A 24,537-nucleotide genomic window follows, 5' to 3' on the forward strand; every position below is an offset into this window, starting at 1 on the left:
ATGGGCTCTGTGGAGAGCGTGTCTACAAGTATGGGCTTTGTGATGAACGTGCCTCCTGGAACAGGAACACCTTCAAGGAGGAGAAAGCCAGCGACATCTACACTTATTCGATGAAGGCGGGGGTCGTTAGCCTTTATAAAGCACTTAGGCGCCTGAAATACTGGATGGGATCAGCTTGTATCCTAGGATTAGGTGAGCCGCTCGTAATTGACCGTCCGTGTTCACAAACACCTTGGCCCTAAGGATTTTGTCTAGGCTATCCTTGTTGACCAGATTTAAGTTCAGCTCGGCACCGTGTTTATCTGCAAAATCATCAAAGAAACAAAGAGCTGTTAAAATCAGGAACTGAACGGATAAAAGAGAACAAGTTAATTAAAATAATCTTCCCAAGCCTAAGACCCCATCTGGTTGCCCCTCTCTCGTCGGGTAGGGAAGGCCATCATGCCACTCCCCTAACATGATCAAAAAATATTTGTTCAACCCCTTGTTGGATTCGGGGAGACATTGGATGAGCCTAACCTCAAGATACCTTGATTTCAAGTAGTACCCCTGCCCCTTTAGATGGTGAAGGTTATAGACCCAGTTGACATTGTGGTGGGTCAGACCTAAACCCATCTTTTCATTAAGGGTATCTATGGAGCCTAAGATCCTAAACATATTAGGGGTACACTGAGTGGGAGCTAACCTGAGCTCTAAGGTAGTCTCTAGTAACTCCACCCATAGGGATTTTCATCCCTCCCTCTATGAAGGCAATCATCGGAATCACTACCTCTCCCTCTTGCCTATCTTCATGCCACTATCCCTCCTTACAATATCTAATACCTACCCCTAGAAGGATCCTATACAGAGCTCTAAAGCTCACCATCCCCTCCTTAGAGTCTATCAGGGTTTTGAATCTACCCATTTCTAGAGAAGTTCAGTAGAATTAAAAGATTGAGAAATGAGAGTGGAACCGAGGAGAAGGAAATTATATAGAAAAGAAAAATATATGGCAAAACGAAAGATAAAAGTTTGTGAAGACTTACAGAAAGAATGAGGATATCCTCAAACTGGCCTTTTGTATTTGTGAAGGCACAAAAGAGTTAAGAGAATTGACAGGTTCAGTATATGTTCGCTAAAACGAAATGAATGCTAAGATGGGATGAATGATTGATTTAAGGAGTATTTATACCAAGGAGAGAAAGCTGGGAGCGAGAAAATTCCTGCTTGATTCCCAACGAAGTCCTCAACCATTGGATTCGCATCACGCTGTAGATAGTGGGGGACAAGGAGCCGTAAGAATTTAATGAGGATGCGTCTTGAATGCTGTAGCACTAGGAGCGTGCCTCGGGCAGTTAAAAAGGCGTCTTCATAAGCAAATATAGTAACATCGAAATCCTCCTTTCTTCCTGAGGAGTTAGAAAGAAGAATCTCGAGGGGCTATTGTGGGGATGTTGGGCCCAAGAGTTCATTATCTATTTATCTATTGGGCCCGTGGCCCAAGCCGAGGAGGAGAGTACGTCCGAGGAGGATAAATCTTTGTCAGAAGAGATAGTGTTAGTAAATAGAGAAGTTAGTTTTGGTCATAATGGTTTAAGAGGGTGGGCCAAGGATAAATGCATCCTCGGCTAGCCAAAGCCAAGGTCCGAATATGTGGGTCGCCATCTTGGGGGATGTTCCAGGGAGTTCTGCTGACATGGATGAGCATTATAGAAACAAAGTACAGAGGGGAGTCCTAAAATATCTGAAGAGAAAGCTACAACCACCGCATTAATTGCTCTACAGCTAACTCTCTAGCCATATTAATGTAGAGGTGATGTCTGAACAGTAGAGGCCAGCCTTACAGCTACTATAGAAGACTTATGGGAGGTACTGATGGGACAAATATCAATACCAGCCACCTGGCATGCACGCGGATGGCAAATATGAAAGGAAAAGAGAATATAAAAGGGAAGCAATGCAAGGAAAAGGAGGGATTGCAGAAATCAAGAAAGAAACACTATAGTAATCTAGAACCAGACTCGTAACCATACTTAAGAACATTATATAAGAATCAGTCTCCTTGGACATTGCCGAGGACATTCTTCCTTTAGTTTAAACTTGTATATTTTCACTCTTTTGTCATCAAGCCTACCTAACTTGTTGTTTGGTTAATTAAAGCCCAGTTTTTCTAACCCATTATCTACAAATTCATTGTTTTGGACTTTTTAGGCCTAAGTCCATTCGTACCTTGGGCTAGTATTTCAAATCGGGTCCTTACATTAAACATCCAAGATGAATGTGTAAAGTTAATTGGTTAATATATTTAATATCATCAAAAAAATTAGAAGATCAAAATAATTTAAAAAATGGTAATGTGGCCGATGATTTGGTCTAACTCGGTCCATTTGGTCCAATTTCATCAAAAATGGTCTTATTTGGTCTATTTGGTCCAGTTTTGTCCAATTCAATCTACTTTGGTTCATTACATTAGATTCATTTCGATTCACTTACCTAGAAATGGGAAAAGATGGGTTTGAATTGAGAGTAATTATCTAAAAATTTGAATTTATTAAAAAATATATATGACAAAAAGTAATATTATTATTTTTAATTGTTTAATTTAATGATTTGTGGTATAATATTTTTTTATATTCTTTCCCAGCCCCTCCCCCCCAAGTTGATATTAGTGTTTTATTTTTTGAATGAATTACACAATTTTAGTATTTTCAAATGATATAATTTGAATTTGAAGAATAATTTCTATATTTTAGATAAAAATTAGGAGATTGCTGTAATTATAGTTCTCTTAAAATTTTAAATTACTCACCTGAGGATATGAAAGCTTTTTTCTATTGACATATGAAGCTCATCTTGTAATGATCATATATATTATCATACATGCACTCAAAATTATTAATATGACAAAACAAAACCACATGAAACAAGCTATTTATGTTAATGGCTCTGTTGTGTGGTTAGAAGAAATATCAAACTTTTTACTATAAAAAAAAAATATATATATATATATATATATATACATACACACACATCAACAACAACAAATGGTACCATGAACAACAACAAATTGTAACTATCCCAATCATCGCATGGATCTACGACTAATACTTAATGATTATGAAAATATGTTAATTACCCAACATCAGTGGTCATAAGTTATACTATTTAAATAAGGATTTACAATATAAGTGTGGTCTTTACCCTAACTATGCAATAAAATTGTAAAGTTACTACTACCATGACATGTACACATTGAAAGATCATAAAAAGAATGACAACGCTAAAATCATAGGATCTGAACTAATCAAAATCAAGTAGAAAAATTGAATACACATCCAAAGATCCAAAGAAGATTTGTAGGCACCATATGAACACTTCTCTTATATATATATATATATATATATATTTGTCCACCAGTAACAACCATTAGCAACCTATCACTTAAGATTTATTGTGAAAGTTTTGTAAAAAAGTTGTGAACATAGCATTTCTTTATATATAAAGTCCTAAAACTCTTTCATAAAATTTTAAAAAAAAATTCCTAAAATCTCTAACTCTAACACGTAATCCACATCCTAAGAACCTAATTATTAATAGGAACCTAGGTGTTAAAGCTAAAGAAAAAAGGATCCAATTAATAGGTCCATTTAGGGAATTTCATAATGAACTATTTTAGGAAAGTTTTGATATTATTTTTATAAGAAATAAAAAGAATAATGCTAGAGATACAAACTATTTAAAAAAAAAATTTACAAACTGCTAATGTGGTGAGTGATTATTAATAAATAAAAAAAGTGATATTAATGGTGGGTCTAGATGAAAATCAATAACAAGTTGGCCACGTCAAAATTTAGTAAAAATGTTGTAAAAAATTTTGTATCTGTAGCATTACTTGGAAATAAAATTTTGTAAGTGATATAGGCATTTGAAAAGCAGAAAAAAAAAATCGAAACTACTAATATAATTTAATTCGTTGGTCAATTGGAATTTTTTTCTATAAGTAATTAAAAAAAAAAGAATTTAGCTTTTTTTTATATTTAAAAAAAGAATTATAAACTATCAATATCACAATTAAAGGAACCCTATCTGTAATATAAAATTATAATATTTGTATAATAAAATAAATTTTAAAGTGTAGGATAATATAATATGATTTATCAAAGATACTATAGTAGTTTAACTTAACAATATAATCACTCAATAGCCTCAACCTTTACAAGAAAAGATAGATTTACTTAAAATCGACTAATAATAGAATTTAAGGAGGAATTTAGAATGGCTATTTGCACAACAATCATTGATGATCTTGGTTCTCAAAGAGCCATAGAGGTCAACTGTAAATAAGTGAGAAACCTGAGTCCAAGTGAGAAGGTGTTGTTTGTGCAAAAGTCCTTTTGAAGATCATCTAGGGCTAGGTATTTGATGAAAGACATCAAAACTTATAAGGAGGTCTTTGCCAGGTTTAAGTTTGAAAATTATCATTTGAGTCCGATAACTTTACCCAAAAATCATTTTAGTCCTTTAAGTTTGTTGTTTTATGTAATTATTGGATAAAGCTACCAGATTAAATTGACCAACTTCAAATTTAAAGGACTAAAATGATTTTTAGGTTGCTCTGGACACTTTCCCAAAAGAAAAATGAAATGAAAATAAATTATATTTTACTTTATAGGTTAAATAGTATTTTATATATTGTTTGGGGGGGGGGGGGGGGGAGGCCTTATGTAATGTGAAGCCTGATATTTCGGGATCATCACCAGCTCACCAATCACCACAGTAGTCTTATCCATCTCCAAATATGACTTTTTAAGGCATGAAGCCCACTGGGACCAACATAGATGCCAGTTTACTATTTAGATTTTGAATGTGCTAAGAACATGTAAAGTTTTTGTGTAGGGGTGTTGGATGATATTGATAGCGTCAGGGGCCGTTTTGATCATAATATGATGACAGTCTTGCGTAAATTATGAGCAGCTTCTGAATTTGCTGCTTCCTAAAGGATGATTTAGTTGAATAATATCAGCGTTTGTTGTTATACTTTTAAAATTGAAGTAGGACAGGTTTGAGATTGTAGGACAAAGCTGTATGTAAAGAAAATTAATGATATGTGACCTTGGGGTTGGACATCCGACTTAAGATTATGGGTGTCAAATGGGCCCAAAACCCATTTACTCGTTATAAATGGGTTTGAATTGGGCATTTAACTCATTTAACCAATTAATTATAATTCAAATCCAACTCAACTCAACTCAACCCAATTATTATAGATAAAACCCAACCCACTCAATTACCCAATAATCAATGAATATATATAACAAAAATACTACAAAAACCTCTAAATGACCAAAATCCCCTTAAATCTAGAACATTACAAATGAATACTTATGTTAATTGAGTTAATACTCATTTGACCAAATTAATAATTTGGTGAATTTGGTCTTATTTTAATGGGTGAGTTTGGGTGGGCAAATGAGTTTGGATTGATTTTACCACCCCTAATTAAGATCAAGTAATAGACATGGCCTGAGCTAGAATAGAAAGGTCCAAAGTACAAAGCTTATTAGTTATTACTTCAAGCTGCACAACTAATTAGATGCTCCACTGTAAATTCTACTCAAGGTTGCATTAGAAGTAAGAGTTTCTTTTTTATTTTCCTTTATAAACTATGATTGTTGTTGATGCCTGTTAATCATAAATCAATTGACTATCATAAATGATTAACCTAATAGGTCGACTTAGTTTTGTTAAAATAAAACAAAGGGGTCTAAACTGTACTCTCAAGTGCATTGAGGTTTATTCTCAAAAAAAGAAGAAAGTGCATTGAAGTTCTTTTCCCAAAAAAAAAGTGCATTGAGGTCCACTCTAAGATGCATTCATGGAGCAGATCAAAGATGCATGAATGCAGCAGATCTAGACTGCTGGGATGAACATCATTCTCTGAATAGTGATAATTGGATTCCTAGAATATAAATGGTCCCCTCTCAAGCATCTGGAGTTGTACATCTCTAAACGAACTTTTCTTTTAACCAAAAAAGAGTGGACCTCAACATTTAATTTTGGTCATTTGAGGTATACTAGAAGGTTCGTGGAGCAATATGCCACATAAAAATTGTGGCAATTTTTTTTTAAATGGTCCTAGATTTTCTAAAAATAATGAATCTTCTAGACTTTATTTGTTACGGTACTATGAGATGAGGCCAAGCCCTTAGTTTTTTTGGTTTGGTTTGGGTCTAGTATTAATTACTTTATTCCTCACATGGGTATGACACGTTTAGTATTCCTCTAGATACCATAAGGGCATGACACGCCTTAAAATGATCATAACTTGGCCCTTACTTGGGAGCTGTACCCAATTTTTGTTTACTCATTGTATTATAACTTATAACGTCTAGTATTAATTCCTTTATTCACCACATGGGTATGACAAGCCTAGCATTCCTTTAGACACCACAAATGTATGACACGGCTTAAAATGTTCATAAATTGGCCCTATACATGGGAGTCGTACCCAGTTTGTTTTTACTCACAATACATGTGTTATAGCGGCAGAATTTATAAACTCTACCACAAAAGGTTAGATAGACCTTACTAAACACATTGTATTACAATGGTAATGTTTCCAATGATGAAACCGGAGCACGAAACCCTAATGCTTTAGGAATTTGGTCATAGAATGTGGTTAAGCCCGAAGGTAATGAAAAATATATGGGGTCAATAAAAGTCAAGAAATTATTGTTTGAAAACATGAATTTGAAAAGAAAACCTACTTGAAATGCCTCCAAAGTTCATACGTATACCAATATTCCATTGATCCTCCATTTACATAGGTTCATAAATGGTTACGCGCTCAAATCTCTCTTTCTATCACATTATTGAAAACGATAATGAAAAAAACACTTTTTCAGGTATTTCATGGTGCAAATCTCATAATCTATTTTGATGAAAACTGGGACCATACAAAGAATGCAGAAGGCATCTTTGGAGAAACGTTCGAATGAAAGCTACTCGCAATGTAAAGGAGAGGAGGAAAAAACACAGAGGTAAAATTATTCTAGTTGATTTGTCAGTGGGTCCAAATCTTTTGGATCATAAAAAATGTTTTGTATTAGGACAATAGAATTTAGTCTTGTGGGGGCCATCTCTATGTGAGACTAGAAAAGAATTACCCTAAAAATATTCAGTTGACATTGTTAATCAATTTGGAATCCATTCTGTCTCAAAAAAAAAAATGGAATCCATTCTCTTCATCCATCTAGTACTATGAATAGCTTCCTCAACCTACTTTCTTCTTCTTCTTCTAAGGTCCTCCTATTACTCTCTCTCTTTAAAAAAAAAAATTCAGAACTGTTTTTCAACTGTCATGGACAACAGAAATGATCAGTCGTCATCAGAGACAAGGTTCTCTCTCTCTCTCTCCACACACACTAGATCCATTTTCAATAACATAACGTAAAAATGTTAATAACTCAATTAATAGGTCTCTTTGTAGTTTGAGGAGAATTCCTTTTCGGAATTTGATTTTTGTTAGTTGTCTGAACTCGTAAACCATTTGTTGCTTGTTGTACATGATAATTGCCCTATAAAATCAGAGGTGGAGCCATTTATCTTTGGGGGGCCGAAGAAAATATAAATAATTAAAAAATTTCTCCTGATATACTATGTACTATATCCATACTACATAAAATAGTGTTAATCAACATAATTCAATGTACAACAAAAGTTTAATACTGTTTTATAACTCAATAGTTTTTTACTTGCTCATGCTCTAGTTTTTCAAATTAAATTACTACTTTTTTAGAATATAAATTACAATTTATTAATTGAGTATAATAATCTATGTAGGGAATTAAACACGAAATTCCCAAACCTATGAAAAACAAAATAGAGAAAACACACGCCAAAGAAAAATAATCACACGTATAAGACAGTATTTACATGGTTCGGCAATTTGTCTACGTCTACGGAGTTGTAAGGATTTCACTATTATCAATAAAAAAAATACAAAGTGCGGCAGTAAAGTTTTTCTCTCTCTCAAAAAACTACATCAAGTAATCCTAATCACCAAAACAACAGTTTCTATATCCTGCGCACAGGATTCACAATGAGCTACAAAACGAGTTAAAACTTTTTCCCGGGGGCCTATCGGTCCAATCCTCCGCTCAATAGACTAAGCCTTAGAAAATCTCCCATTAAAAAATTACACAATAGTATTTCTATATCCTCCACTCCAGTTAAGAATGCAATAGTATTTTATTTCTTTGGGCTAACCTTTTAAATTTTAATTCGTACTCTGGACTTTTTGGGCTGGTGAATGATTGGGTAATAGACTTGCATTTTTAAGAGTTTTCAAATGTTCTTGGCTTTTGAACCTTTTATAAGTTCATTGATTATATCTATAATTTATAAATATACAAAAATATCTAAGTTTATAAATAAATGTAATATATATATATATATTGTTGTAACTTTATTATGTTAATAAATTACAAATAATATTTAACCAAAAAAAATTTACAAATAATAATATTGTTGTGGTATGTTTTTTTTTTTTTTTTTTTTTCAAACTAAAGAAATAAATATCGGAATGAAAAATAAAAAATATTAATTTTTATATAGGATAAAGATTCTTGACTTTGCAAGTCAAGAAATAATTTGAATCATTATGTAGGATAAAGATTCTTATTATTATCGATCATTTTCATTTCCTCTTTCACGGCTTTCACCCAAAACATCCTGCTTCTTCAAAATCATCTGGTTCAATAACTGAAAAATTGTACATTCATAGATGTCTCAAAAGCTTCTAAACTTTCTTGGAGGAGCTCTAATGAAGATGACCTGGGGGGATGATGGTTCTCTTCTTTAAGGTGATTGCAACAATGAAAATTCTTTCATTGTCTTCTCTTGATTGGTGTTATGCATCTTCTTGGAGGAGCTCTAATGAAGATGACCTGGGGAAATGATGGTTCTACTCTTTAAGTGATTGCAACAGTGAAATTTCTTTCATATTCTTCTCTTGATTGGTGTTATATATGAATCTTCTTGATCTGCTTTAGAAATTAGAGGTAATCTCTGCAATTTATTTTCGTTCTAATTCCAAGAAACTTCTGTTGAGAAAACATACCTTGATGCAAAAAACTTTCACAACAATCTGTTTCGATTAGTAATACATTCATCATATGAACGCATTTGACTTACAACTTCCATAATTCTTGAAATATAGTATCCCATATCTTCTATCTCCTTCATTTTGGCATTCTCCAATTCTCATTAGAGAGATTGAAGTTCAATGCTCAATTGCTCATTAACTTTGTTGCCTAGAAATTTATTCTTCAAAATATCCCGTGCATCTTTGGCTTTGAAGGCATCAATAATATGTGGAAAAATCGCTTCGGAAATTCCTTACTGAAGAAATAGAAAGTCATCACGTACGTTCTTTGTACGGCTGCCATTCATACTTCTTGACTTCACTCAAATTTGCTTCTTGAGGCTCAACATAGCCATCCTCACACTGCCGCATAAAGTTTTTAAAAATATATTGTAAACTAGGCTCTGTGAACAAAATATGTTGGGTCTAGTGGAATAGGTTGTTGATGATGGAGAATAGGAATTGGTGTAGAGTAGCTAGCTAGTTGCTGCAGAACCCAAACACTTCGGAACCAAAGAAAAAGAATTGCTTTTTGTTTTATTTCTTGAAAGTATACAACAAATGATGTTTTCCATGCAATGCATAAAACAATGGCCAACGTAACTATGCGTTTTTATACTTATGCTTGTTCACTAACTCCCCTCAAAAAATAAAGTAGAGTAGATTGATTAATTACTTAAACTTCATTTATTGTTTTACTAATTAAAATGATGTTGCTGAAAGTGTATTAACTTAAATACAAGGATAATCACAACAAGGAACAAGTGTGCTGCATGCTTTAAGCAATTCGTCAAAATGGAGCACTTTGTGGAGCACATGAGAACCTGATATCATTCAGTTCATGAACCCACATGCAGAATTTGCAAAAAACCATTGCAAATCTTTTGAATCTTTAAGGGAACATCTTATTGGTAATCTGCAATTTTTCTTTTTAACTTCAAACTGCTTGATTCCATTAAAGACAGCTTGTGATAATTTCTCTCCTCTAACAGGCCCACTGCCAAAAGAAGAATGCAAAAGAATTTTCAGCAATCAAGGATGCAAATTCTGCCTAGTTATCCTCTGTTAGGTTCTAAAAACTTAGGTATTTATGTATTTAGAACTCTAATATGTATTGTTAGCAAACTATGATTAAAATAATGTGTTTAGAAGTATTTTAGTCTTCCTCAAAGTTGTACATTTTATGTAAAGTTGGAATCAAGCTAATGCAGAAAGCATTATGCATTTCGGCTTGGCTTGATCGATCGAAGCTTAGGCTCAATCGATCGAAGCTCGGGCAAAATGTTTTTTTCTGCAGATTTCCAACTTAGCCCTAGTTGTTCAAAACGTTTTAGAGTTTTATAATTTGTCCTAAGTATAAAAAGCAAACCCTAGCCACGTTTTAGTATTACTCATATTGCGGTTTGTGTAAATCTCTTGTAAGATCTAAAGGAGTTTTCCTTTACACAAACTTAGGGTTTTCAAGGAGGAGATATTATCTACACATTTATGATCAACTCAATTGCTGCCATTGAAGTTTAAAGAAAACACAAGCGAGTGTGCTTGTATCTGGTGGTGAATCTAAGAAAGAAGGAGTTCGTGGATTCGAAACTTGCACGTGGTCGTGTCAGTAAGTTCTACTGATTGATAGCAATAAGAAGTTGAACGTGGGGGCTTGTAAGTCTTATTGTATGAACTTCGATTCTTTCTAGTGGATTTGCTTTTTACCTTGAGGATAGCTAGGTTAAATCATCCCCAGGTTTTTTACTGGTTTGGTTTTCCTGGGTTATCATATCGTTGTGTTTTTTATTTTCCGCTGCTATACATTGACATGATATATTTGTGTTAACCTAGATTTGTTAATTTGACTAAGTAATCACTTGGCTAATTACCTAGGTTAATCTGATTGTGATTTTAAAGGGTCTAAAAATCATCAAGTGGTATCAAAGCGGGTTGCTCTTTTGTTTTAGATCTTTTGATCTAAGAGCTGATCCTTGACCCCTGTTGTCATGGATAATTTGAAGTGTCTTTCTGATCATGTTTCTGCTCATGTTTCTGTTGATTTTATTGATGCCTGTGAAACTCTTCGTAAGGAATTATTGAAATCTATGAAAATTGTTGAGAAATTCAAGGAAGAGTTAAAATTGGCTAATCTTGAAAAAGAGGAATTGATTGTTAGATTAGATGAATCTAATAAAAAGAATGAATTTTTGAGAAATCAAATTTACTCTCAAGATGAAAAGATGAAAAGCTTGGAACAAGAGTTAGTTGAATTTAAAGTTAAAATTGAAAATTTGACTAAAACCAAGCTTGCTGTTGATAACAGAAGTATTTCTATTTCTCTTAAGCCTAAAACTGAAAAAGTTTATATTTCTCCTTTCAAGAGGAATGATAAAGAAAATGCTTATTTTGCTAGGTTAGACAAAGATAAAAGTTCTGATGTAGATGCTGAAGTTTCTAAACCTATGTCTAAACCTACTGTTAGAGAGCATAATAAATCTGTTTTTGTGCCTACCTGTCACCTTTGTGGTGTAGTTGGTCAAATTAGACCAAATTGTTCTTTGTTGAGGAAAAAACCAAAATCTGAGACTAAACTTGTTGTTAGGAATACTGATGTTCCTAAATTTATTCCTGTTTGTCACTTTTGTGGTGTCTCTGGTCACATTCGTCCTAATTGTCATAAACTGAAATTTAAGCATTCTATGTTTCAGTCTAGGATTTGTGATGATATTTCTCTTGACATAAGTCCATATAAATTGTTTCATATTCTTTTGAAAAAATTGAGTTTGTTGGCTTGTGAAAGGAATTTGCAGGATTTCAGTCTTTCTCAGAAGATTTTTGTAATCCCTCAAATACACTCTGCTTCACATGGATTTTCACCTACAAAGCCGAAGACTCGTGCTAGATGTGTGAGAAAAGATTCTCTAAGGTGAGTATTGCTAACTTGTCCCTGATTTAATTCTTTCAATTAATTGTGGACATGTTTTGTTTCTGTTTTTGGTCGTGTTTTTTTTAGGTTGTTTTTTATTTAAAAAAAAAATCCAAAAACATTGAAAATTTTCAAAAAGACAAAAATATTTTATTTTGTGTCTAGTTTTTCTTTTTGAGGATTACATGAATTATGATATCTCTCTCTTGATTTAGAACATGCTTGACATTGTAGAGAAACTTGGATAGTATGTGTTATATAAGTGCTAAGCTTTTTCTGATTTTGTGTGAGTATGTACTAGTTGTACATGTACTCAAGAGTTAATTAAGAAATTGATATTTCTTATTTGTATACCCTCTATACCTTAGTTAAACACTATCATGCATTACATTTGCATTGTTCATTTAGCATAATGTGTGCTTTTTATTTTTGGTCATAAATTTTTTTAAAAACCAAAATGATTTTTGTGTTTTGTATTTCACATCTTGGATTTATAATCAAGGATTTTCCATATTATCTTTACATAACATGTTTATGTACCTTGTTTAGCTTGGATGGGTTTCTTTTATTGCACTTTACTAGTTTGAGCTTTGTAGTGCATGTTGTGTGGAAAAGATGTTTATGGTTTTGATCAATTTGTCTTGATCTTGAAGCCATATGTCTTTGATTGTCGGACTTGAACCTTTTGAGAAAGGCATAAATAACCATCTCACTACTTTTCACTAGCCAATCATGAACACCTTAGTGCATATTCTAAGATTTTGTGCTCGAGAAAGTGTAGCACATGCACAAAAAGAACATAAGATGTAACCTCGGTTTAATTACTTAATGCTTAAAATTGGTGTGTACTATTAGGCTTAATGCCAAATCACATAATTAAAATTGGTGTGTACATTATCCTAGTTTTTTAATAAGTTTTTGAATAAATTAAAATTTGTGTGTATATTATGAGGCAAAATTCAATAAACTTACATGATTACAAACTTATGTTCTAGGAGATGTGAGAGTTATATAATGTAATTTTTTAGGTGATAGTCTCTTTTAAATTTTATGTGATGAATTTTGTAGACTTTGTGATTGATTACTATTCACATATCACCTTACATGTATCTCAAGTTTTTGCTAGTTGCACACACTACACAAGTTACTCTTTGCTAAACTTGGTACATTATATTGTGTGTGATTTTGTTGTAGCCATTCAAGATTAAAAGTTCCTTAATTTTAATGCAAAATGTGTTTAATGTTTGCACTTTGAGGACAAATTGATTGAAAATCTTGATTTTGGAAGATTTGGGTTGAATTCAAGTGTTTTAGAAAAACTTTTCATCTCATACTCATACATTTTTTTTTATAAAACAATGTGTTTTGAGGAGTTTCTGCATTAAAATGCTCTGTTTTTCAAAACTCTAATTTTTCCAAACTTTCGATCGATCAAACCTGTTTTTCGATCAATCGAAATTGCAATTAAAATTTTTAGTTTGAGTTTGCCTGACTCGATTGATGTTTGATTGATTCTCAATCGATCGCAACTGAAAATTTTCAGTTTCTATGTTTTTGACCAAATTTTTTTTTCATGTATCATTTGTGTTTAGGATTCACATGCATTGCATTATTTTTGTATCCATCTTGCAATTTTGCAGTCATATCTCTCATTATTTTCATACATAACATGCATACAATTTGTTACATTGGGTACTCAACTTGATCAAAAAATTGATTGATTAATTTTTGAGCTATGTACTTTCTAGTATATACCTTTTTTTATGTGTGAACTATAGAAAATATTTTTCTTAAGAAATATGATGGACAATCAATGTGCAAATATTTTTTCTACTCATGTAACTGTTTATGGGTTACATAGTGCCATGTTTGCATTTTATTGAAAGAGAGAATATTTTTTTTCATGTGTATCCTCAACTTAGCTTTTTTTTAAAAAAAAAAAAAAAAAAACTTGGTTTGTGTCTTTTTATTTATCCCACCCCCTTTATTTTTCCCCAAAACTGTTTTTCCCTAAACTTGTTTTGTTTTTCCTATTTTTATAGGGGGAAAAGCTTGTTTTTAACCTTTGTTCTTTATAGGGGGAATTGTCTCTATTTTCTATAGAGTTGAATTGTTTTGTATTCCCTTGATTCTCTATTTTCTCTTCTCTTTTATTGTGTATGTTTACTCTTTCTTGAGTTGTCTTTGTCAATACGTGACAAAAAGGGGGAGATTTTGATGAAATGTGGGAATATGTGTGGAAAATACAAGAATGTTCTGTTTAGGGGGAGTTAACATTGAGTTAACATTGTTTTTTATGTATCTAACTTAGGGGGAGAGTTATATTTTTCTGTCACACATGCGTTTATGCGTTTTGTTTAGTGTTTCAGAAAATATACAGGTTGATTCAATTGAGCTGCTGTTTACACTTGCAACTGATGGATAGTAGTTAGGATTGAATTTGTTTTATGAGCATTATTTGTGTAAAGGGCTTTTATTTTGTAAACTTTGAGTTTCTAGTTGTGTTTTGTCACGGATTGCCAAAGGAGGAGTTTGTTAGGTTCTAAAGACTTAAGTATTTATATATTTAGAACTCTAATGTGTATTGTTGGCAAACCATAATCAAAACAATGTGTTTAGAAGTGTTTTAGTCTTGCTCAAAATTGTACATTTTATGTAAAGTTGGAATCGAGCTAATGCAGAAAGCATTATGCATTTCAGCCTGGCTCGATCGATCGAAGCTCAGGCAGAATGTTTTTTTCTGCAGATTTCCAACTCAGCCCTAGTTGTTTAAAACGTTTTAGGGTTTTATAATTTTTCCTAAGTATAAAAGGCAAACCCTAACCACGTTTTAGTGTTGCTCATATTGCGGTTTGTGTAAATCTCTTGTGAGATCTAGAGAAGTTTTCCTTTACACAAACTTAGGGTTTTCAAGGAGGAGATGTTATCTACACCTTGATGATCAACTCGTTTGCTGCCATTGAAGTTTAAAGAAAACACAAGCGGGTGTGCTTGTATCTGGTGGAGAATCCAAGAAAGAAGGAGTCCATGGATTCGGAGCTTGCACGTGGTCGTGTCAGTAAGTTCTACTGATTGATAGCAATAAAAAGTTGAACGTGGGGGCTTGTAAGTCTTATTGTATGAACTTCGATTCTTTCTAGTGAATTTGCTTTTTACCTTGAGGATAGCTAGGTTAAATCCTCCCCAAGTTTTTTATCGGTTTGGTTTTCCTAAGTTATCATATCGTTGTGTTTTTTATTTTCCGCTGCTATACATTGACATGATATATTTGTATTAACCTAGATTTGTTAATTTGACTAAGTAATCACTTGACTAATTACCTAGGTTAATTTGCTTGTGATTTTAAGAGGTCTAAAAACTATCATCCTCAATAACCCAGATGCACTCAAGTTGCACCAAGAAATTTGCCAACTCCCCAGTGTAAATACTGTATCTTTCAACTAGCACTAAAATCAAGTATTTCTGATGCTGATCGAGTTGAATATAAATCTTTTTGTCCTTTTTGTTTGTTCTAGGGAGTGCTTTCTCAATTGGCTAACTTGAGCATTTTTGATAATTTGACTATCGATAATGTTCAAATAAGAGGGCCACAAGTAGTTGCACTCGCTTGCAAAATGGTTGGTGGTGGTGGCAGTGATGGCTCCCTAGATCTCTGTGCAAGGGTCTGCCTCATTGATGAATATGAAAGCATAATCTACCATACTTATGTCAAGCCACCAACTCCAGCCACAAACTATAGGTATATATGGATACGTCTCCACCAAGCTTCTCCTGATTTCAAACCATATATATATTTACCAGCAACAAATAAAACCGTAGTCCACATTTTTTGGATGAGCTATGGATTCTCAATGGTTAAATCTGGGTCAGTCTCTCTCTCTCTCTCTCTCTCTCTCTCTCTCTCTCTCACACACACACACATATATAACACTATAATTTACATTTTTTGAATAACTTATAGGGATCAAACAGCGGGCATTCGAGCAGAATACTTAAGGGAGGCATTGCCGCTGAGCCAAGCGCAGAGGAAGATTCAAGACCTCCTCTACAATAGAGAGCCAATGCGGAAGCTTAGACCTACTGATGGAAAAGCCAGTATTCTTGTGGGTCATACTTTGGATCGTGACCTTAGCCTCCTACAAATAAATTACCCAGCAACAATGATGAGGTAATTAAAGCTCTTCAGGGAAAGTAACAAAGTTTTGATAGTTCTATATATAGTATCATCAACAGTTCAGCTTTGACTAAACACTCCATAGCTAAGAATACTAGTAACTGATAAAAAAATATTTTAAAAGAAAAAAGATTATAAAAATACCATGGACTGTTATACGACATAATTAAATTAAAATATGAATATATTAAATTAGTATATAAAAAATTAACTAAAATTGTCTGATTAAATATAGAGACATATATTTCTTTTTATATGAAAATATATTTATTTATATATTATTGGTCAAAATCCATATAATTCATTAAGATATTTCAACCAATATATTAATATCAAACCCAAATTTCTACCCAATAATAATAATGATGACAACTACATTTTTAGAATATTATAATTATAGTATGAAGCCAAAAATAATGGAAAAAAAAGTAGAAAAGAAGACCACGCTCACAAAAAGAAAAAGAGAGAACATGATATAGACATATCATTATCACATGGTGGAAGGGCTCAAAATTAAAAGGAAGTATATTCTGACACTATCCACTCCTACCCTTCAATTTTCTAACTCTCCATTGTCGTTTTGAATGCTAGTCACATGCTTGGGCTTATAAAACTAATGATCTGTTTGGTTGGAGAAATGGAAAAGTGGGAGGATAGAAAATGAGGAGAAGATAGAAAAGATTTAATTTTCTCATATTTGTATTTGGTTGCGAGGATGGAAAAGTGAAGAGATAGAAAACTTATTTGTTTGGTTGAAAAGAAAAATGAGAGGATGGAAAAGTGAAGTTTGTATAAATTTACAATTGTGTCCCCATTAAATAAAACAAAAAAGCTACACAATTTTTAGCAAAACAATTGTGTATTTGCAAACAAAAAAGTAACATACTTTTTTAGCAAAAATAATTGTGTATACACAATGCAAGTGGGGGAAAAAAAGAAAAGAAAAAAGAAGAGCCCTGGAAGAAACAAAAAACAAAAAAAAAAAAAAAACAAAAAAAAAGGAAGGAGAAGGGGTAGGTACAGCGTCCATGTGCACTGTTCTCATGGGCATTTTAGTCAGACTAGGTGAGTGATTTTCTTCCCCTCGATTTTCTCCCATTTTTGGGAGAAAACTTTCTAGTAGGCCTAGAGAGAAAACACTTGGGCCTCATCACAAATTTTCTCTCCCTCCCTCCCAGCCAAACACCCTTCAAAAAGTTTCCCCTCCTTTTTTTTCTCCTTTTTTTCCATCCTCCCTAAAATTCATTCCACCAAACACACTCTAAAAGTCAGTATAAAAGAAAGTTGAAAAAACAAAAATAGCAAAAGAGAAATTAGCCAACAACTGGAGAAGAACAATAGAGAAATGTGGAGATGAGGATGAAACAAAGAAGAAGGGGCGTTCAAGTGACCCACAACATAAAGGCTGCCTGCTGTGAGGAATAAGTTCTTCATTTGTTCAACTTGGATTTGTGCTTTCTTCTTCTTCTTCGTCTTCTTCTTCTCACAAATTATTTGATTCCAAATCTGAAAAATACAAATAAAATCCAAAATGTTGCTGGTGGAATTTTCAATTTTGGCTGATATTGGTCGAAACAAAAAGGAACCATGAAAACCAGCCATAGTTCTTGGAATTGTAAGGTTCGATTGCAGTTCGAGTAGTTCAATGCTTTTTTTTTTTTTTTCATATAAAGAGATTCTTAGGATTAAAAGAACTGCAATGACAAGATGTTCACGGTTAATTGTATCCATTGACAAACAAATAATAAAAGATATCCAATTTTAAAATCAAGAAATAATAAATCAAGCAGTCAATTAATTAAAATAAATCTTAAATCATGAGAAAAACATGATTGAACTCATATTTAGAATCCTACCTTAGTCAATTGAGATAAAGCTAGAATAATTTAAATCATTAAAGAACAATGGTTATGAGAAAGATCAAATCACATAAATAAAACAGATAATCCTTAACAAGGTTTCATCCTCAACTTTAATTGAAAATCTAGCTACTCATAGTAATTGAAAAAAAAAACACAAAAATAAAATACTAAGCATTAAACTAAACAAATAAATAAAACTAACTGTCATGGAGGAAAATCAAAGAAGTAGCCGCGGCTCTATACGTTCAGCCCTAGCCGTCCTCCTTAAACGAACTAACCTAAAGCATTATATAAGAGAAGCCACTCCTAATACAATTTGGACTAGCATTCTTTTTTTCTTTTCTTTTTTGGATACAAGATTGAATTTCTACTTTAACCTAATCTAAGTATATATATATATATATATATGTGTGTGTGTGTGTGAAGCTCCCTCCTAGAGACTTGAATCCTGACCTTTATCCCCCACACTCTACAAGCATTTATACTTGTGGAGTGATCACCATACCAAGAGTGCACAGTGGTATTCGGACTAATATTCTTAACATTGCTTTGATTTGCTCCTTTATAATCCATCACATGCGGCTGACCTAAAGCCTTATTAATAAAATCCCAACGTGGCCCCTGCAAGAACTCTCAGGTATGTGTTTTGGTGAAGAAATCGAGTGGCCCCCGTCAAGCCCATCTGTATATCAACAGCGAAAACAAGCCTTCAATTTCTTTTTTCTCCACTTTTCTTCACCACGTCAGATTAACATTAGTCGCACTCTTCTTATTTTTCTTTTTCTTTCCTTCACACCTTGTTGGACTTGCCCAGCCTGCTTTTATTCTTTTCTTTTATCTTTGCTTGCTTCACTTCATGCTTGGGCTGGATCTCTCAAATTGGCTTGACTTAATTGACCATTATTCTACCTCAAATAAAGCCTATTAGCAATAGCATGTAATTCCTTTATCACCTATAAGATAAAAATAATAGATAACATTAAAGTAATGCTAAATATGCATATATGAGAGAACTTTATTATATATATTTCATGCACATCAATATCATCTCCATATATGTTAAGATACTAGGATTATTTCATTTGAGATGTACAAAAAAAAAAAAATGTGACCACAGGGATACAGCAAAATATCCTCCACTGATGCAAACAAACAAGCTCAGCAACTCTCTTAAATACATAGCAAAAACATATCTTGGGTAAGTAACCTACATGAGATTTTATTTTATTTTTCTCTTTTTCATTCTTTGTTATTCATTTTCAATATATATATATATACCTTGAGGAAGTAAAGAAGCTTCAGTATTTAGGTATGACATTCAAGCTGGCAGTGAAGACCCTTATGAGGACTGTGTTGCATCAATGAGGCTTTACAAAAGAATGAGATCCCAAGTTCACAAAAAGGGGACCATCCACAAAATCAAAACAATTTTGCATTATGGAGGCAAAGCGAACTTGAAAAGATGACCCCAGAACAACTATTGGAAATTTCAAGGTCTGATTTCTACTGTTGGTGCTTGGACTCTCAAGGTTAGTGCTTCAAAGGTGTTGCATACCTAATTAAGTGTGCAAGACAATTGCAAACTTCCTATCCAATTAATGTATTATTGGTATAAATAACAATAAAATGGGAACGTATCTTATCAATTAGATATTACTCCTATATATGCCACGGTACAACATGGATGATTTTTTTTTTTTTTTTTGACTTGAAAATGATGTTTAAGAAAGAATATTAGATGTATTACCCCCCCCCCCCCCCCCCCCCCCAAAATAAATCTATGTATCATGTATATGAAACAATTATATTTTATGTTTTTATTGCGTGTTATACTATATTTGAGCATTTTACCAAATATTAATCTACAACAGAGCTTGTGATTTAACTTTTATCTTAAACAAAAAAGATTTACACCTTAAACAATGTGATTATCTGCAATGCAGTCCATAAATTACAAATTTTTTGCTATCAACAATATCGTAGTTGAAGATTAATTTGTAATGTTTATTTGGCGCCCCAAAATTTAGTCCTTAAATTATTTCATTGTGGTTTTCTAATATAGATACAATTCACATATGTGATAAAAGCGTCTTTTTACTGGACTTAACAACAATAAAGGACATGATGAACAATATGACCAAAATATTAAAGACAAAGGACTAAATGAGAAGTGGCTGGAGTTGTGTTAAAGAACACAATAATGAGAATAGATGAGGGGGGTGTAAAAGTAGGGAGGTTTTGTTGTTCAAGTTCTTCTTGTAAACGACCCGTCTTTATATTCTTATGGACCTTATTATGTCATTTTCATCATAAATTGTTGGACGACATCCTATTTATGCCTATTCATATGGTTTGGATAAAAGAAATTGTATTTAAATTAAAAAAATACTTAAACTACGTACTTCCAATTTTATTACAATAAAGCTTGCAAATTTACCAGTTTTTTTTTTTTTTTAATAAGTTACAAATTTACCAGTTGATGAAAGTGATTGTTGACATGTCAATAAACATTAAAAAAAAAAAAAAAAGTATGTAATCCTATTTTGTGATTTGTGACTTATCTATTTGTAAGGTTTATCTAGTAAAATTTTTAATATAACTAACATTACTCTTTTTAGTTACAATTTATTCCTTCTATCTTGTTGTCTATTCATATCATTTGCATAAAAAGCTTGGACCAATTCATTTCGAAAAATGGGGTTGATGCTTTTTTTTTTTTTTTTTCAATAAAAAAAAAAAGAAAAAAAAAAGAGGGAGTTTCCGGTGTGGGCTTATCAGCTCCACACCACGTAACAGCAATGGGTAATACCATGTGTGCCACATGGGTCTTACTAGAACTATCGCTTAATACGCTTCTCTTTAAATGCTGAAACAAAGACTTCTACCATCAGGCCACATCTCATGTGGTAGATTGGGATTAATGCTATTAACTAATAAAGAAGCTGAAGTGATATAAATATATATATATATATATATATATATAATAAAAAGGGACTATACCATAGAAACTGTTGGTATTGCGGAAATCAAGTCTTTCATCAGGGAATCCAAACTGATATTCAAATAGCAATAGATCATATTCATCACAACTTCGCGGAATTCTCTTCCTTAATGCCACCCACAAACTGTTGGCATATGCGGAATTTTATTGATAAATAGCAATGGATTACAAGGTTTTTTATTTTTGTGATGCAGAGCTGCTACTCCTGCACAATGCTAGGCAGATTTTTCTGATCTGCATAAACCAGTACAATAGCACTTATTTATACTTCAAAGAGCCTTCTAGACTTCTAGATACAAGTAACTGACCCTTAGGAACATAGAACACCAACAAACCTGAAATACTAACAGCCATCGATCATCTAGAAATTTCTTTATTAAAATTACAAATTAATTCTAACACCCCCTCTTAATTTGTAATCTTTAATTGCTTCTTGAACCACTCCATTCTGTCAACTGTAGCTGCTTTGGTGAGAACATCTATTGGCTGATCATTGGTACTGACAAATTGCAGTTGGATTTCACCTTCACCAACCAAGTCTCGAATAAAATGGTGCCTAAGCTCAATGTGCTTTGTCCTTGCATGAAAAAAAGGATTCTTAGCTAAATAGCAGTAGGTTCTTCAATTTTTTGTTGCAAATCTGAAAGTAATCTCCTTAGCCAAATAGCTTCACATGCTGCATTAGTTGCTGCAATATATTCAGCTTTTGCTGAAGATAAGGCAACTGTCTTTTGCTTCTTTGAACTCTAAGCAATCACTTTGATTCCAAGCAAAAGATGTAGCCACACGTGCTTTTTCTGTCATCAAGTGATCCAGCCCAATCACTGTCAGTGAAACCAACAAGATTGTTGCCATTCTCCTTTTTGTACAAAATGCCTAGCTTCTTGGTGCCTTGCAGGTAGCGAAGAATTCTTTTTGCTACTACATAATGTAGCTTGCTAGGCTGATTCATGAACCTTGATATAAGGCTGACTGAATGAACAATATCTGGCCTTGTATTTGTGAGATAAATCAAAGAATCAACAAGGCTTCAATATGTCTTTGCATCTGCCTTTTCCACTGCGTCTTCTTGCTGCAATTTCTCATTAGAAGACATAGGTGTGGACACTGGTTTACATGCTACCATGTGAATTTTTTTAAGCAAATCTTCAATGTACTTTTCTTGGCAAATAAAAACTTCACCTGTAGACTGTCGCACTTGAAAACCAAGAAAGTATTTCATCAAACCCAAATCAGTCATCTCAAATTTTTTCATCATGGCCTTTTTAAAATCCTCAACCATCTTCCTATTTGTGCCCATATAGATCAAATCATCAACATATAAGCAAATTACTAGAAAATCTCTAGTACCTTCACGCTTGACATAAAGCGATGGCTCACATATGCTCCTTTGAAAACCATTTTGGCGAAAGTAGCCGTCAATTTTGCTATTCCAAGCTCTTGGAGCTTGCTTTAGGCCATACAATGCCTTTCAAAATCGATAGACTTTGTCTTCTTTGCCTTTCTTCATGTATCCCTTCGGTTGCTCTACGTACACTTCTTCTTCTTAGTCACCATTTAAAAATGCTAACTTAACATCAAGCTGAAATACTTCAAGCTCCATTTGTGCAGCAACAGCTAAGAAAGTTCTAATAGTTTCCATGTGAACAATGAGTGCAAATGTTTCATGGAAATCTACTCTAGGTTGTTGCGAATAGCCTTTTGCAACCAAACGTACCTTATGCTTTTGAATTGAGCCATCTTCATTGTACTTAGTTTTGAAAATCCATTTTAAGACAATCACATCTCTTCCATTAGGCAAGTCCACAAGCTCCCATGTCTGATTCTTCTTAATGCTAACAATTTCTTCATCCATGGCTTTTGCCCACACATTCTCCTTTGTAGCATCTTCAAAGGTTTGTGGCTCACTAGCATATAATGCAAATTCACAAGATTGATATATATCTGACAATGAGCGAAACTTCCTTGGAGGGCTATCTGAATCATAAGTATTTGCATTTGGCAAGATAGTGCTTGAAGATCTAGTTGGAGATGATGTTGCTCTTGGGGCTTCTTCAGAATTCATGCTTAGAAGTGAATTAGACTTGTCTTGAAAATCAAGAGAAGCAGGAACTTCCAAGTTTTTGCTTTCTTAGACATTTTCTTCCCATTGCCATACTGCCAACTCATCAAAAATAACATCTCTTGTAATCACCAGCTTGTTTGTCTTGGGATTCAAAAGGCGAAATCCCTTAGACTCATCATTATAGCCAATGAAGATATACTTTTCCCCCTTTTCATCAAACTTCTCTCTTTCTTGTGAGGGAGTATGAGCATATCCTATGCAGCCAAAGACTTTAAGCTAATTCACCATAGGTTTTTGCTTATGCCAGGCTTCAAATTAAGTCTTGTCTCTAATTGCTTTTGTTGGAGAGCGATTGAGAATATATGCTGCTGTGTTGACAGCTTCTGCCCATAGCATGTTGGGTAATCCCTTGCCCTTGAGCATGCTTCTAGCCATTTTTTCAATTGTTCAATTCTTCTGTTCAGCTACTTCGTTTTGTTGAGGAGTTCTTTGAATTGTGAGCTGCCTTTGAATGCCATTTTCTTTACAATATTGCATAAATGGCTTATAGATAAACTCCCCACCACGGTCAATTCTCAAGGTCTTCATTTGATGACCACTTTGCCTTTCAACAAGAGCTTTAAACTGAAGAAAAAACGAGAATGCTTCTGACTTTTGATCAAGAAAATAAATCCACATCATCCTTGTATAATCATCAACAAACAAAAGAAAATATCTTTTGTTGCTCAGTGATGGAGTTCTAGTTGGCCCACATATGTCTACATGCACAAGCTCTAAAGGAGCACGAGCTCTCCAGGCTATCTTTGGAAATGGAAGACGGTGCATCTTGCCATATATACAGCCTTCACAAACGTTGTCATTTTTCTGAATTGAAGGAAGACCAACCACCATATTTCTTTGCTTCAGCAATTGAAGGCCTTGATAGTTCAAATGGCCATATCTTAGATGCCAAAGATGAGACTCATCAACAGCCTCACTTTTCAAAGCAATTTTCTCATGTAATGGCATGCTAAGAGGCAAAACATTATTTTGTGACATTCCAAACTTTGCCACTGTCAACTTGTTTTTCTTATCATACACAGTACACACACCATCATCAAAGTATAAAGAATAACCTTTTCTAAGCAATTGACCAACACTAAGAAGGTTTTGTGATAAGCTTGGCACATAAAGAACATCATGAATAAATTTTTGGTTACCTTCTTTAGTGTGGACAGCAATGGTTCCTTTTCCTTCAACTTTCTTTAGCTTCCCATCTCCAAGCTTTACTACAGAAGTATAGCTCCGATCAAGTTCCACAAAAGACTTGGAATTCATTGTCATATGACTACTGCATCCACTATCCAGAAACCATGTATCTTGTGTTTCATGTAAAGCATTCAAGCAAGAATAAAATAACTGAT

General features: G+C 33.4%; 1 pseudogene; it reads left to right on the plus strand.

Annotated features, from left to right (window-relative positions):
* Nucleotides 1-9,904: 9,904 nt before the first annotated feature.
* On the plus strand, nucleotides 9,905-19,602 carry LOC115971059 (annotated as a pseudogene).
* Nucleotides 19,603-24,537: the final 4,935 nt, after the last annotated feature.

The sequence above is a fragment of the Quercus lobata genome, chromosome 2, assembly GCF_001633185.2.
Source record: "Quercus lobata isolate SW786 chromosome 2, ValleyOak3.0 Primary Assembly, whole genome shotgun sequence".
NCBI lineage: Eukaryota > Viridiplantae > Streptophyta > Magnoliopsida > Fagales > Fagaceae > Quercus > Quercus lobata.